General features: G+C 40.6%; 1 protein-coding gene across 1 annotated transcript in view; it reads left to right on the top strand.

Annotated features, from left to right (window-relative positions):
* SH3GL3 (SH3 domain containing GRB2 like 3, endophilin A3) overlaps positions 1 to 15,474 on the top strand; it is a 285,754-nt gene that overhangs the window by 179,690 nt on the left and 90,590 nt on the right. The window lies entirely within an intron of this gene.

Below are 15,474 nucleotides of genomic sequence, written 5' to 3'. Positions count from 1 at the left end.
GAGTAGATCTGGATCTCTGTGAGGATTGGAATTGTCTTATTGATTTGCTGGGACCTAGCACAGACAGGAACTGGATCGTGATAGCCACTCATTATGTACCTATGAATGAATGACTGAATGAGGCAGAAATTGCTGAGTGCATTAAAGCAATTGGACAGAGCTTTATTTCTTGAAAGGTCCTATATTGAACCCAAACCTGGAGCATCTAATGAGATTCTCTCCCTGCCACCTCCTTTTGAGCCTCTCCTCCCTGAGCACACAGCTGCCACTGTTGCTGTGACTTGCTGAGCTCTCAGGGCAGGCTGGAGTTCAGAGGTGAAGCCCTGGGCTGACGTGTCCTTTGGGCCCCACATGCCGAGTCCTATCAAGTGCTAAATCTCCCTCCACTTTTTGTTTTGGGTGGAATGCCACACAGTGGGCATAGGGTCTGGCTGTGGAGTGGCCGCTAAGGCCTAGATGGTGAAACCCAGAAGTGTTCTATTGTCGGCTCCCTGTAGTAAACCTTAACCAATGGGAGACCATAGGAGGGAGCTGGGCAGATGGATTTCCCTTTCTTCCTCCCTTACATGGGCTACTCTGAGGTCCAGTTTGTTCTTGCAACTCTTTCTGAGAAAGTCCCAAGTACCAAGTGGACACACCTGCCAGGTGACCTGCTGTCTTCCTGGCTTATTTTGAAAGTGTCAGCATGATCACATGCTTTATTGCACACTCTTTAGTATCTTTCCTTGCCTCACTCCCTTTTCCTCCTCACCTTCACAGTCCTGGGCTTGCGCCTCTGGAATGAATTGTCAGCACTTTAATCCTTGCCTCAGGCTCTGCGTTCTAGAAGGCTAAGATCCTTTGGTAAAAGTTATAGTCGTAAATTTTGGAATATTTTTCTTTGCTCTCTCTCTGTTCCTGAGATTTACAACTTTTTTGGGACTGGTTTATGCTGTTCATGACCTTAAGAGTAGAAAATACTACCTTTTCTGCTTTGCAAATAGGTTCATCTGTACCGTTTTTCTAGATTCCACATATATGCGTTAATATATGATATTTGTTTTTCTCTTTCCGGCTTCCTTCACTCTGTATGACAGTGTCTAGGTCCATGCACATCTCTACAAATGACCCAGTTGCATTCCTTTTAATAGCTGAGTAATATTCCATTGTATATATGTACCACATCTTCTTTATCCATTCACCTTTTTTTGTTGTTTCCACCTGATTTTTATTCAGTGTTCCAAAGTTGTTGTTTGCTTATCAAAAACAGGCAGGAACTATTCAATTTTTTGAAAGCTTGTAACACTGTTTATGGCACAGTTAACAACTTTATGAAAGTAAATTGAATAAATTTGTCTAAAAAAACCCTGTGTTTTTACATTCTGTGAAACTTAACAGTAGAGGCATACCTTGCTTTATTGCACTTAGCAGATACTGTTTTTTTTTTTTTGTTGTTGTTGTTTTTACAAATTAAAGGTTTGTGGCAGCAGCCCTGTGTCAAGGAAGTCTACTGGTGCCATTTTTCCAACAGCATTTGTTCACTCTGTGCCTTGTGTCACATCTTGGTAATTCCGGCAATATTTCGAACTTTTAAAGTATTATTATATTTGTTATGGTGACCTGTGATCAGTGATCTTTAATGTTACTATTGCTAGTGTTTTGAGGTGGCATGAACTGCGCCCATGTAAGACTGAACTTAATCAATAAATTTGTGTGTTCTGACTTCTCTATTGACCTGCTGTTACCCATCTCTCTCCCTCTCCTCTGGCCTCCATAACATAAAAGGGCAAGGTGAAGCAGCAAGTGCTGATGTGGAAGCTACAGCAAGTTACCCAGAAGATCTAGCTAAGATAATAAATGAAGGTGGCTACACTAAACAACAGATCTTAAATGTAGATGAAACAGCCTTCTATTGGAAGAAGATGCCATCTAGGACTTTGATAGCTAGAGAGGAAAAGTCAATGCCTGGCTTCTAAGCTTCAAAGGACAGACTTTGTTCGGGGCTAATGCAGCTGGTGACTTTAAGTTGAAGCCAGTGCTCATTTACCATTCTGGAAATCCTAGGGCCCTTAAGAATTATGCCAAATATACTCTGCGTTATAAATGAAACAACAAAGCCTAGATGATAGCACATCTGTTTACAACATTTTAAGCCCACTGAATATTTTAAGCCCACTGTTGAGACCTACTGCTTAGAAAAAAAGATTCTTTTCAAAATAGTACTGCTCATCGACAAGGTACATGGTCTCCCAAGAGCTCTGATGATGTACAAGATCCATGTTGTTTTCATGCCTGCTATTACAGCATCCATTCTGTAGCTCATGGATCAAGGAGTAATTTAGATTTTCGAGTCTCATTATTTAAGAAACACATTTTGAAAGGCTATAGCTGCCATCGATGGTGATTCCTCTGATGGATATGGTCAAAGTCATTTGAAAACCTTCTGGAAGGGACTCATCATTCTAGAGGCCATTAAGAATATTTGCGATTCATGGAAAGGGACAGAAATAAGAACATTAACAGGAGTATGGAAGAAATGGATTCCATCCCTCATGAATGACTTTGAGGGGTTCAAGACTTCAGTGGAGGAAGTAACTGCAGATGTGGTGGAAATAGCAAGAGAACTAGAATTAGAAGTGGAGCCTGAAGATGGGACTGAATTGTTGACATCTCCTGATAAAACTTGAATGGGTGAGGAGTTGCTTCTTATGGATGAGGAAAAAAAAGAGTTTCTTGAGATGGAAGCTACTCCTGATGACGATGCTGTGGAGATTGTTGACATGACAACAAAAGATTTAGAAATAAATTTAGTTGATAAAGCAGTGGAAGGATTTGAGAGGACTGACTCCAATTTTGAAAGAAGTTCTACTGTGGATAAAATGTTACCAGACAGCCTTGCCTGCTACAGAGAAATTGTTCATGAAGGGAAGAGTCAGTTGATGTGGCAACTTCACTTTTGTCTTGTTTTAAGAAGTTGGCACAGCCTCCCAGCCTTCAGCAACCACCACCCTGACCAGTCAGCAGCCATAAACATTGAGGCAGACCCTCCACCAGCAAAAAGATGAGGACTCACTGAAGGCTTGGATGATGATTAACATTTTTTGTTAATAAAGTATTTTTAAATTGATATGTACATTTTTTTTAGACATAATGCTATTGCATACTTAGTACACTACAGTATAGTGTAAACATAGCTTTTGTATGTGCTGGAAAACAAAAAAAAAAATTGTGTGACTTTATTGTGATCGTCACTTTATTGTGGTGGTCTTGAACTGAACTCACAATATCTCCAAGGTATGCCTGTATAAACAACCCAAATTATGAAGGCTGTATCTTAGGGTAAATTCCAATTTTAGATTTGTAAAGTGCATCATAAAAGTACTTTTTGCTCCAATATTTTTGTCTCCTCCTGACTTACAAATTTTTAAAAAAAAAATTCACTTTGCTTATTATGGTCCTTAATGGGAATGTAAAGGTGGAATTCAGAATGGGATTATTGATATCACGAGGAGAACAGACATTTGAAGGTCGATTTATTCATTTTCTTGTTTGGTTGCAAGATCTTAGTTACTTGTTCTAGGCATATGAGAACCTATCTTGCATTTAAGACTTACCAGCCTCCTTTTGGACAGTTTGTAGGAGAGGAAAGAAACCTGATGATTCATTAGGAAAATAGGTGTTTTATCAGTAATGTTAATTGCAGTTATTTCACATGCAGTTATTTCACATTCAGACAAATGTAATAAAGATCAGATTTCTCTCTAGGAATAATGTAAACTTCTGATCTGGAGAATGACTTAAAGTCATCAGAAGATGTGGCTATGGTTTTAGACTGTGACAACTGTGTATCTAAGTTACAGCCTTCTCTCTGAGGGTCTAATTTGGTGTTCAGTAATCACCTTCTCCGAGGAGGATGCATTTTCCTCACCAGTGTGGAAATGGAAAGCAGAATTGCTGATCAAAGGTGTGGATCATTTACAGAGCATGATAATCACAAAAGAAACCTTTGGCACCTTCCTTGGGGCTGCCTCAGAGCTCCAGCATTTCTGGTGCCTAGAGTGAGTGAGGTCTGTAACAGTTACCACATTTCATGGAATGTGAGTGTAGATAGGAAACACCCAGTAGGAGACAGGGTGAGGCTGCTGCACTTAACTGCACCTACTTCCTGGATTCAGTTTTGTGTCGGTCCTAGTTCTCAGCACACCTGTCTCCCATACTACTCAGGAATAGAGCTTAACATTTTATGTGTTTGTGTTTTATTGATTTCTAAGAACTTCGTTATATAGTTCGCACCCTTGTCAGCACTTGGTATTGTCAGACTTTCAGATTTTTTGCCCCTCTGGTAAATATGTAGTAATAACTCATTGATGTTTTAATATACGTTTCCTTGGAGACCAAGAGGTTGAACATTTTAATTTATTCATTGGCCACTTGAATTTCCTTTTTAGTGACATACCTGTTCAAGTACTGTGTCCATTTAAAAATATTTTTCTTTTTCTCATTTATTTGTGGCAGTTTTAAAACATATTCTGGGTACTGGTTCTTTGCTGTTATATGTTATGCACATATATTTTCCTACTCTCTGGCTTGTCTTTTTACTCTAATGACTGGATGGTGTCTTTTGACAAAAAGAAATTATTTTAATGTAATAGGATTTATTTATTTATTTATTGTAGTCAGTTTTATTAGTCTTTCTTATCACAGTTTCTGATTTTGAAATCCCTTTTATTAAGGCTTCTAACTGAGACTGCACCAATATTCACCTACCTATGGTGGTTTCATTTATATCATTTCATTTTTTAAATATTTATTTATGAGTTCATCAGGAATTTTTTTGAAGTTATAGCAATTTTTAAAAATTTTCTCATTGTCATCAATATGGTTAGTGAGTTTACTAAATAATTTGGCTTCTTCCTACTGAACTTAAATGCTACCTGTAATGTAAAACTAGATCCTACATATTGGTTCTATTTCTGAACCTTCTATTTTGTTCATTGCTTTTTCTATTGATTTGGGCACTTTCTGTTTTTTACATTTTTATTTTCAAGACGGGTTTTAGGATCTCTTTGTCAGTTTACTCAAAATATTGACATAAGCATTGCTGTTGGGGTTGTGTTATGTAATTATCTGTGGAAAAAACAGCTTGTTTGGGATTTTGAATCCTCCCACTTAACGAATTTATCATATCTTGCCATTTACTTTTGAATTCTTTTATGTCCCTCAGTAAGTATTTTGTAGGTTTTATTTCAATATAGGTATAACAAATTCTTCTTAAGTATTCGAAGTACTTAATGTTTTTTGCTGCTGGTGTGAATTGGCTCTTCTGTGCGTTTTTTAATGTGTGGCTTTTCAAGCCCCTTCTCCTTCAGAGATCAAGGGCTTCTAGGAGTGGCTGACAGGTGGGGAGCATCACAGCTCTGTTCTTACTTGTTTACCATAATAAGTTTTTTTAAAAAAAATTATTTAATTTTGGCTGCACCGGGTCTTAGTTGGAGCACACAAGATCTTTAGTTGTGGCATGCTGACTTCTTAGTTGTGGCATGCATGCGGGATCTAGTTCCCTGACCAGGGATCGAACCTGGGCCCCCGGCTTTGGGAGCACAGAGTCTTACCCACTGGACCACCAGGGAAGTCCCAACAGGTTTTATTTATATAAATAATTCTCCTGCTTAAAAATACGTAATTTTCCTGATTGGCTATTATTGAAATTTGAAAATCTATTTTTGTGTGTACTTATTTTCAACTAACACCTTTACTGATATCTTTCATTGGTTTGAATTTCTTTTTAGTGATTCATCTCGGATCTTTTCAAGTATTCATTTGTTCATTTGTAACATATTTATTGAGTACATACTATATACCAGACACTTTTCTAGGTGTTTGGGGTGTATCTGTGTACAAAACAGATAAGTATATTACATGGTAAGTTCAAAAGTGATAGGGACTTTGGAGAGAAAGAAAGTGTAGAACAAAAGGAAGATGGATTGGGGCAGTAGAGGTAGGGCATGGGGCAGTTGCAATTTTAAATAGGATGGTCAGTGTACATCTCATTGAGAAGGTAACATTTAAGCAAAGACTTGGAGGCGAGGAAGTTGGCCGTGCAGATATCTGCTGGAAATGTGTGCTAGGCAGAGGGAACAGCCTGTGCAAAGGCCCTGGAGCAGGAGCCTGCCTGAGGTGTTTGAGTACCAGGGAGCAGAGTGGCTGGAGCAGAATGAGCGAGGGGGAGAAGAAGGATGGTCAGGGAGGATGAGAGGCTGTTTCTGTGGGGCCTTGTTGCAAAGACTTTGGCTTTTACGTTGAGTGAAAAGAGGAGCCATTGCAGGGTTCTGGAATATTGGAGGGGCAAGGTGAACTTAAATTTTAACAAGATCATTCTGGTTGCTCCTTTGAGAACAGACTTCAGAGGGGCAAAGGTAGGAGCAGGAGACAGGCTATTGGAAAGTCACCTCTCCCAGCATCTTACTGGGGATTAAGCACTTTGTGAGCCTTTATGGAATGAATGTTTTTAAATACACACTGAGTGTTTTAGTATGCTTTTTAAAAGAATCACACATTTAAGAAATACACATCTTTTTTTAGGAAAGGGTGGGACAGAATATGTGGGCAGTGGAATTGTCTATGGAACAGGCCATTTTGCTCAAGCCTTGTCTTGGGTGAAGAAGACAGGAAAATAAAGATTGACCTGCTTTGGAGGTGAAGAATGGGGAGGTATGCCCTGCATGTACTAAGATTAGAATCCAACGATATTGTTGGAGTAAAATCCCTCCCATGAACACTGTAGAGGGCCGGGGGATGGCAAGGACTATTATGATGATATTCATGTTTTGCTTCCAAATGATCACTATGGATTCTAGCTTTAAATTAGTTTATATTTTCTGCTCTCTCACTTCTTACTAGCTATTCACCCAGGAGATCAGAACTTCTCGGTAATTTGTTGCTCAAAACTGGGAGTAATTAATGAAGAATTTTGTTTTTAAGTTAAGACTTCATATTTCAAATCCAGTTTTATTGGTATGATAAATGTTGGTTCCTGTTAAATTTAACAGGTTGGTCAGTGTTGGTTCCTGTTAAATTTAAGAACTATATTTACACTCTTAAGAAGATGGTTTAAACTTTTGGAGAAGAAAGAGTAAAGTTCTTTAAAGAATATGCTATTTTTATAATGTCTCCCTCATTATCCTGAAATATGAATAATTCAGGGATTTAACCCTAAAATAAGTAGAAACTATCCTTTGCTACCTAAATGAGTTTGTAATCACTTTGGGGAGATTCCTCCCGAAGCCCCGCCTCCCACCCCGAACTTCACAAAACCTATTTAAAATTACACCCTTGGAAAAAGTTCAACCAAAAACCGCTCCAAAATACTTGGTATGGAGGTTCACGTTTCTTTTATTTGGTCCTTTCACTATGGGCCCACACACTTTCTCCATCCTTATGGAGCACACCCAGTTCTAGGTTAGAAGTGAATGCATTAATGTATGGGTTTGTGTTGAAGGAAAAACAGAAGAGAGTGTCATGGAAAGCTTAAGGATTTTTTTTTCTTATTTGATAATACAAAGTGCTTTTTGTTATTAATGCATGTGCAATCAGACAACTTCATCCAGAGAGCACAACGGTTCTGTAATATGGCTCTGCCTGGTGCAAAATAGCTCATTTTGTATAGAAATGCAGAATTGCTTCATGTAGATAGAATAGAAAGAATCTTTGCTTTATTCACATATGAATAAAACGTCTTTGTTCATGGAAAAGAAAAGTGCCTCTTATTGTTTAGAAGCTGTGTGAATTTTAAATTAAGCTGATGGCTCACTATATTTTATCTTTCAGGGAAAAAAAATTAACTTTGCTTATACCAGTTTGGGCCCTAATGCCTCATCTGGTGGCATAAGTGATTTTTGCTTTGCACTTCGGTTATTATGTAAAAAACATCATGCTTGCCTCAGTCATCAGTGAATTACTTTAGCAAATTTTTATAATTTTAACCTAAACATTTTTGGGGTTTGTATTATTTACATTCTCTTGTACCACGTAGGATTTGAAACAGTTTACAAGAAATTTTAGATGTAAAGTGTAAGAAAGAATAATGAATCGTGATTAGGGAAAATATAAATAGCTGTGGTAAAGGCAAGGCTTGTGGAGGTCTACGTGAATTTATTTACATGTAAAGACACAGGTAAGAAGGTCCGTGGAGTTGCTATTGTTGATCCTCAGATGTGTTGTTGGGCTTGCTGGCAGCCAGAGTGAAGAGGGAAGCAATCAGTTAATCCTTTCTCTGGCTCTGGGAAGGACTACTTAGAGCATGTCTACCACCAGGCAGGAGTATGGCATTTAGGCTTTCCCCAAAGAAAACTGGCCAATCAGAAGAGCAGATTGAAGGAAAGGGATGCTGGTGGGCGCTGGCACCGCAGTGTCTGGGCCTTAGGCCTTGCTCTTGTAGAAGGCACCTCCTCTGCAGAGCTACCTGCAGGAGGACAGGTGGAAATAGAGCTGGCAGGAGTGCCTGGTGTCCAGCCCCACCAGCTCTCCAGCTCCACGTGTGAACTACTGGCCTCCTTCGAAGTGTTCACTGGCCCTTAGCAAAATGAGAAAAGTATAAGGACAAATAAGAGAACAATGTGAGTTTCTATCAAATCTGAATTTACCTGATTTCCAAGATTATGTTCTTCCTGTAATTTTGGTATTGAAAGGTCCTTATTCAAATGAAACAGCAATAAAAAAGAAGTGCCCTTTCTAAGAAAATGAAAACTTGAAAACACTTTGTTAGATGGTAAAAATAATAAAATTAATAATAATATCATTATTATATTTTATATCTATTATTTTATTTGAATGTAACATATTTTGTAATATTTTATAATATAATTATGATTGGATAACTAATTTATGATAAATATTATATTTTATATTTTATTGTTATTATTACTACTACTGCCATTTTGGGTATTTACTGCCCATAAAATCCCAAAGTCTGGAGACGCCTATCCTCTTGGACTGTGAGCGTCCCCACCAGCTGCTTAGTCTCCAGGGTCCCAGTGAAATGTCCCAGTTTGCTCCCCCAGTACTCCTTTCCCCTGCCCAACTCACGTTGGCTCCTGAGAAGCCACACTCCTGACCTTTCCCATCCCTCCTGGGATTTCCTCCTAGCACCCCAACCCTATAGGGCGGTTATGGCATGGCGCCCTAGCGTGTACAGCTGCAAGCTCGCAAGGGTCCAGGGTCAGAGGGGAGTTTGTCCCTTGGGCCAATGCTGGACCTAGTGGAGTCAGGCCCTTGGATGCACAATCACTTGGCATGCAGTTCTGCACATTATCAGTAAGACAGACTCACTGCGGTGGGAGTTTCCCGTGGAAAAGCCTGTGGTATAGGGGTCTTCAGACCTGCGTCCCATGAAGAGGTCTAGGATGGCTCTGACAGGTCCTCTCAAGGGGAATAAATGCCACCTGTCACTTCAGGGGACTTGGCCCATCCCTACTTCTGTCCATTAATGGGGATTAAAAAAAACTCTTCAGGGACTCTTATTGCCAGTATCTTGGTGGGACTGTGGGTGAGGTAGCCTTTCTGGAACCCAGGTGTATTGACATTAGCTACATAATATTGTAAGAAGTAGAGATATATAGTTTAGCTGACTAAAAAAAAAAGCAACCTTGAATAAAGTGTGTTTAATATTCCTATTTTCTTAACTCTACATATGTTTATTTATTTAACATCTTATTGGAGTATAATTGCTTTACAGTGGTGTGTTAGTTTCTGCTGTACAACAAAGTGAATCAGCTATACATATACATATATCCCCATATCCCCTCCCTCTTGCGTCTCCCTCCCACTCTCCCTATCCCACCCCTCTAGGTGGTCACAAAGCACTGAGCTGATCTCCCTGTGCTATGTGGCTGCTTCCCACTAGCTATCTGTTTTACATTTCGTAGTATATATATGTCCACGCCACTCTCTCAGTTCGTCCCAGCTTATCCTTCCCCCTCCCGGTGTCCTCAAGTCCATTCTCTACGTCTGCATCTTTATTCCTGTCCTGCCCCTAGGTTCTTCAGAACCCTTTTTTTTTAAGATTCCATATATATGTGTTAGCATATGGTATTTGTTTTTCTCTTTCTGACTTACTTCACTCTGTATGACAGACTCTAGGTCCATCCACCTCACTAAAAATAACTCAATTTCGTTTCTTTTCATGGCTGAGTAATATTCCATTGTATATATGTGCCACATCTTCTTTATCCATTCATCTGTCGATGGACACTTAGGTTGCTTCCATTCTACATGTCTAATATTAATCTAATCCTTGTCTTCTCTGAGATCCCGATAATTTTCATTTCTAAACTACTCCTACGGTCAGAAATACCTAGAGGTGCTTATGTTCCAAAGGGTTTGCTTTTGAGCAGTAGCCGCAGCGAGGAAGCAGGAGCTCTCCTTCTTACTGGTGTCAGAAGATCTGTTCCTTGTTCTGTGGAAGCTGCTCACGTAAGGCTTTCCTGCAGCTTAGACTTAGAAAGCTTCTCTCTCTTCCTGCTCTGTGAGGGAAGCCAAGCAAGAGGCACCAACAGTGTAGTCAGATGCCAGCATCATCTCCCTGACCTTCACCCCTCCTCCTCTCTTCTTTCCTCCCTCCCTCCATCAGCCCATCCCCCTTCTCTTTCTCTCTCTGTCTCTCTCTTTCTCTTTCTCTCTCTCTCACACACCCCCCCTCCCGCCCCCCCCCCGCCCCCGACACAGAGTCACAATGTGATCAGCGCTTTGTTTCCCCCCTTGGCCTGGCTGTCACCTCACTCCATCTCTCTCCCCACCAGCTCCCTCCAGATAAGCTGTTATTCTGCTGAGAACGCTTTAGAGAATCCTCATTAACTAGATAAAGGAGCAACTGGCAACATTTCTCCTGCCTTTCACATTTTTTTTTCTTGATATTGTTTTTAATGAATGGATGAAAGTTTTTTCCCTTTATTTAATATTTAACTTTTAAAAATATCTTTATTGGAGTATAATTGCTTTACAATGTTGTGTTAGTTTCTGGTGTACGACAAAGTGAATCAGCTATATGCATACATATATCCCCCATCCACTCCCTCTTGCGTCTCCCTCCCACCCTCCCTGTCCCACCCCTCTAGGTGGTCACAAAGCACCGATCTGATCTCCCTGTGCTGTGCAGCAGCTTCCCACTAGCTATCTGTTTTACATTTGGTAGTGTATATATGTCAGTGCTCCTCTCTCACTTCGTCCCAGCTTCCCCTTCCTCCCTGTGTCCTCAAGTCCGTTCCCTACATCTGCGTCTTTATTCTGCTTTTCACATTTTAAAAAGGTCATATCTCTTTTCCCTCTAAACGTTAGAGCAATTTGAAAACAATCCTTTAAAAACATGTCTACGTAGCATTGGTTCTCATGACAAATCCAAATACTCCTTTTCAGACAGGTTTCAGCCACTGTGTAATGACTTAATCAGAGTTCAAGTTGCACAACAGTCGTGCTTTCCTGTTGTGAGTCTGTACTTCTCTACTGGATGCACTGGTGATGTCTTCCCCACTCTGCCTTCTACTAGGGGTCCATTAACCACAGCTCAGAACTCAGAGGCATGGGGTTGGAAGGGTCTTTGAGAAATTGTATAATTGAGATAGAACTAGGTCAAGGTTTTGAACATTAAACTTGTGGGGTGTTTGTTACTTGGTAAATGAAAAGGAGATTTATTTTCTGAAAGATCATGACTCTGGAATAAAGACCATGGAATAACATGACATGGTGTCAGAGCTTTCATCATCTTATTCAACCCCCCTTTGAGCCCCAAACCCTCCACGGTCGAGCCACATTGGAAGTGTCACCTTTGTCCCTACACAGGCTCAATATTTGCTTTTTGGTGCCTTGGCTTATGCTATTCTTCATCTGGGAATACCCTTTCCCTTCCTCTCACCTCCTCCAAATGCTGTGAATTCTCCAAGGCAAAATTGTCATCCTACTTCCTTTATGATGCCTTTCCTACCTGTCCAGAGCACCTTCATCATACTCTACTGTACACTTGACTTCACGCTCCTCTGCGCTCTGTGGTTTACACATCTGTCACAGTTGATTAAATCCTCGACCACTGACGATTGATTCTACCTCCAGCCACTCTGCCCTCCCCAGGAGATCAAGGGGGTGGGATGGTAAGTTTCAACCCTCTACTCACTGGGTCTTTCTGGTGGCCAGCCCCATCCTGAGGCTGTCTAGGGGCCCCACCCTAAGTCATCATGAGCACAGACTCAGGTGTGCTCAAAAGGGACTCCTAAAGAATGACGAAGGACACTCCTATCACTCAGGAAACCCCAAAGGTCTGAGGAGAGCTCTGTGTGGGAAACCAGGGATAAAAGCCATATGTATTTCTTTTTTAATTAATTAATTTATTATTTATTTTTGGCTGCGTTGGGTCTCTGTTGCTGCATGCCAGCTTTCTCTAGTTGCGGCAAGCGAGGGCTACTCTTCGTTGCAGTGCGCGGGCTTCTCACTGCGGTGGCTTCTCTTGTTGCGGAGCACGGGCTCTAGGCGTACGGGCTTCAGTAGTTGTGGTGCACGGGCTTAGTTGCTCCGTGGCATGTGGGATATTCCTGGACCAGGGCTCGAACCCGTGTCCCCTGCATTGGCAGGTGGATTTTTAACCATTGCACTACCAGGGGAGTGCCTGTATTTCCTTTTCTTTTTCTTTCTTTCTCTATTTTTAACATCTTTATTGGAGTATAATTGCCTTACAATGTTGTGTTAGTTTCTGCTGTATAACAAAGTGAATCAGCTCTACGTATACAAATATCCCCATATCCCCTCCCTCTTGCGTCTCCCTCCCCCCCCCCCCGTATTTCTTTTTATACCACAGTAATTTAGGATTCATTCACATAGAAACAAAATTGCTTTTAGGTCAGGAGTTTGTGTGCCTCTTTTGAACCCTTGAACTTTAAGCAAAGGAGATGTGCGTTCCTCCTGTTCACAACTGTGGTAGGTCAGACTTCTGCTACCTGAGTGTGGTAGGTCCGTGTGCTAAGGCTTGGAACCTGTGAATGTTACCTTATATGGCAAAGGGACTTTGCAGATGTGATTAAGTTAAGGATCTTGAGACGGGGGCATTACCTTGGATTACCTAGTTGGGTCTGATGTAATCACAAGGGTCCTTAATAAGACAGAGGCAGGACAGAAGAGAAGGCAAAGTGAAGGTGGATGTAAGAGATTGGAGGGGCTTCCCTGGTGGCGCAGTGGTTGCGAGTCCGCCTGCCGATGCAGGGGACACAGGTTTCGTGCCCCAGTCCGGGAGAATCCCACATGCCGCGGAGCGGCTGGGCTGGTGAGCCATGGCCGCTGAGCCTGTGCTCCGCAATGGGAGAGGCCACAACAGTGAGAGGCCCGCGTACCGCAAAAAGAGATTGGAGTGACGCAAGGAAGGGGTCAGGGGCCAAGGGATGCAGGTGAAGGTGACCTCCCGAAGCTAGAAAAGGCAAAGGCACGGATTCTCCCTTGGGGCCTCCAAAAGGAACCAGCCCTGTCGGCACCTTGATGGTAGCCCTGAAATACCAATTTTAGACTTCTGACCTCCAGGACTGTAAGGAAATAAATCTGTGTTGTTTTAAGCCCCTACGTTTTTGGTAATGTTTTACAGCAGCAGTAGGAAACAAACGTACTGGATGAGGAGTTTCTGCGCTTGAGTTCATAGTTAAGCAGTAGCAATGCCAAAGTATGAGCTACGGGTGATTGTCACTAGCATTTCAAAGAATTGTCACCTGGCCCAAATAAACTGTTTTCACACTTTGCTTAGTTGCTGCTGCTTGATTTTGGTCCCCGGCTTTGATCATCTGTATGACAAATGGAAACGGCATGAATTCCAAAGGTAACAGGCAGAGTGCCTGACATACTTCACAGAGATGACATGGGTGGTTTGGAAAGCATTCTGCTTGAATGTTCCTGGCTGTAGGTAGCAAGCTGTGGTTTTGTCTTGGGGTGCAGGCAGGAGGGTGAGATGGAAGAACGGGAGCCAATTCCTAGGCAGGGTTTCTCAAATCTGTGTGAACTAAGGACCCCTTTTTATAAGGGACTCCTTGTGTTGAGTTAAATCTAGTTTTATTATATTGTTACTTAAATATGGATGAACGTAAAAGTAAGTGTTAAAACTTATGCTTAGAGCTTTAAGACAAGTTATAAACTCCAAACTTATTTCAAATTAAATGCAGATAAAACTACTAACCCAGTAAAGTTCAAATTAACACCACTGAGTTTATGTCATGGATAATGTTCTTTTGCTTAGTGTAAATTGGTGTTCTCATGATTTCACACACACTTGTAAAGTTCTAGCACGTTATCTCTGTTTCAACTGAACTATGTTTAGTTCACTACGAAGATACTATGTCCAAAGCAGCATATGCATCACAGTAATTAGTTGATTTATCAAGAACAGTTTTCAGACTCAAATGCAAATATTCAATTGATTTCGTTTAGGTAAAAGTCAAAAGCAGACTGAGGTAAACCGTAGTATTTAATAATGTACACTTGGGGGTAAAAGTCAGGATAGTGACAACCAATGAGGGAAAGGAGGAGGTTGTGTTGGAAAGGGGTATGTGGGAGCTTCTGGTTTACTGGCAATGTTCAATTTCATGACCTGGATATTGTTTCCTCAGTCTTTTTGTGTTTGTGTTTACTAATTTTTAAGGGTATAAAACATAAGTGTACAGATTGTTGGTTTATTTATAAACTGAACACTAGTGTAATCCCATCAAGGACAAGAAATAGAACATTGCTAGCACCCGACAATAGAACATTGTCCCCATGGAGCTTTTCAGAGTTATGTACTCCCCTCTCACCCTAAAAGTAATTACTATCCTACCTTTTGTAGCAATCACGTGTTGCTTTTATTTATAATTGTATAACCTAAATATCCCTAAATACAGTGGATTACTTTTACCTGTTTTTTTTTAAAATAAATTTATTTATTTATTATTTATTTTTGGCTGTGTTGGGTCTTCATTGCTGCTCGTGGCTTTCTCTAATTGTGGCGAGTGGGGACACGTTGTTCTGTGTAGCTGTAGTTCATTCATTTTTATTGTGGTATAGAATACCTAATTTATTTATCCATTCTCCTGTTGGTGGACTTCTGGGTTGTTTTTAGTTTTCTGGCTGTTACTGATAATGCTGCTATGAATGGCTGGATCATATGGTGTACATTACTAAACAATGGCAAACTGTTTTCCAAAATGATTTTCCGTGGTGGTTTTCATTTTAATTTGTATTTCCCTGATTTTGAGGTTGAGCGCCTTTTTATATGTTTACTGGCCATTTGGCTTTCCTCTTCCGTGAAGGGTCTGCTCAACTATTTTGCCAGTTTTTCTATTGGATTTTCTGTATCTTTCTTATTGGTTTATAGGATATATATTCATTCTGTATATAAGCCTTTTTCACTTGTATGTCAATATTATTTATTATTGTGAACATCTTCTTCGCTGTCCTAATAGTGTCTGTTGATGAATGGAATTTCTTCATTTTAATGTAGTC

Source organism: Delphinapterus leucas, chromosome 2, assembly GCF_059928025.1.
Source record: "Delphinapterus leucas isolate spDelLeu-1000000601 "Yukka" chromosome 2, BTC_Dleu_Yukka2, whole genome shotgun sequence".
In the NCBI taxonomy this organism is placed as follows: Eukaryota; Metazoa; Chordata; class Mammalia; order Artiodactyla; family Monodontidae; genus Delphinapterus; species Delphinapterus leucas.
The sequence above is the reverse complement of the archived record's forward strand: the minus strand, read 5'-3'. Positions and strand labels throughout refer to the sequence as shown.